Raw genomic sequence first — 1,676 nt, 5'->3', positions numbered from 1 at the left:
GTGGGTGGGCTCAGTAGTTGTGGCACAGAAGCTTTTTGCCCCAAGGCATTTGGAATCTTCCTAGATCAGGAAGCAAACCCGTGTCCCATGCATTGGCAGGAAGATTCTTATCCATAAGACGTGACAATTCTATGTTTAAAAATCATTTCTGGTTTTTTAGGAACCAAGGAGCTGCACTTTTATGTTTTGGGTTGAGGCGTGGCATCCCTGGACCCAGAGGGAGCAGGTTACACACTCAACGAAATATAAGTTGGTTGAGTAAGTGAGAATTATCCACCAAGAATTATCCAAAATCTTAGGGAGGAGATTTTGCTTTCAAAGACATGGCCTTTGGGCTCAGATGTATTCAAGCTAATTTTTCCAGGTGCCCAAGATGAACTCTGGTCAGTAATGCACACCAGGCTCAAAGTGTTTTTATGTCTATAATCAATTCACTTAAATAGGCTTTAAAGCATCTTACAAAAGGAATAACATGATAATAAGCTGAAAATAAAGAAATCAAGGATGATAGAAAATAGATTAGAAGAGTGAGGTGAAGTTGGAAAACGTCTGTGTGTAGGAGGTTATTAGAGGTAGACGCTGAGTTTCCCTGCAGCCAAAGCAAAGTGGCAAAACAAGACTTATATATGGCACAGAAAAAGTACCAATTGTGCTTAAGAAGCAAAGCATTTATTTCCTGGCTGCAGACTTGAGGGACTTTTCCCCCTGGCACTCACACAGGGGACACAGTTGGTGTAGGGGTGGTGTCTTTCATTACATCACTACTGGACTGAAGATTTTCCCATATATTTCTTTTTAAAAAAAAACATTATTTTTAATTAAAGGATAATTGCTTTATAGTACTGTGTTGGTTTCTGCCAAATGTCAACATGAATCAGCCATACATAGCATATGCTTCTTTAAAAAATTTTTTTAATTGGTAGAAATTTGCTTTAAAATGTTGTGTTGGTTTCTGCCATACAACAGTGTGAATCAGTCATAATTGGTATGTATATAAGGTATATATATATACACCTTCCCTCTTGTGCCTCCCTCCCCCTTACTTTCCATCCCACCCCTCTAGGTCATCACAGGGTGCCAGGCTGGGGTCCCTATGTTATATAGCAGCTTCCCAGTAACTATTTTACACAGGAAGGTGTATATACGTCAGGACTACTTTCTTAATTCATCCCACCCTCACCTTCTCTCGCAGTGTCCACAAGTCCATTCTCTACTAGCTTCTGCGGGCAAACTGTAGGTGTATGCTCAAGGAAACTTAGCAGGAAAGGAAAGTGCAGGAGGTCCAATTAGTCCTTTTTATTCAGACATTTCATATAACTAGCTTGCCTGAAAGTAAGGGGAGATAAAAATATAAGAATATAAGTTTCCCTCAAGGCTGCTTGGAAAAAAGTGTAGATGGCCTTTCCCTTAAAGAAGGAGGAAATAGAACAGAAATGAAAAGTGTTGGAGCATCTGGACACATGTGGCCTCTTGCTTCTCAGAGTACATCCAGAGATTCTGACATTCAGAAGCCTGGGCAGTGATTTCTCATCCAGGTTTAAGAGGGCATTCTTTTTCAAACCCATCAACTTGGAAATGTTTCCACTGTCTCCGTCTAACTTTCCTCCACAGTGTATCTGAAGTTCAAGTAGAAGAAGGTGGGAAGAGAACTTAAGAAAAAGATGAAGCAAGTGTTG

This window comes from Muntiacus reevesi, chromosome 2 (genome assembly GCF_963930625.1).
Source record: "Muntiacus reevesi chromosome 2, mMunRee1.1, whole genome shotgun sequence".
Classification (NCBI taxonomy): Eukaryota; Metazoa; Chordata; class Mammalia; order Artiodactyla; family Cervidae; genus Muntiacus; species Muntiacus reevesi.
The sequence above is the reverse complement of the archived record's forward strand: the minus strand, read 5'-3'. Positions refer to the sequence as shown.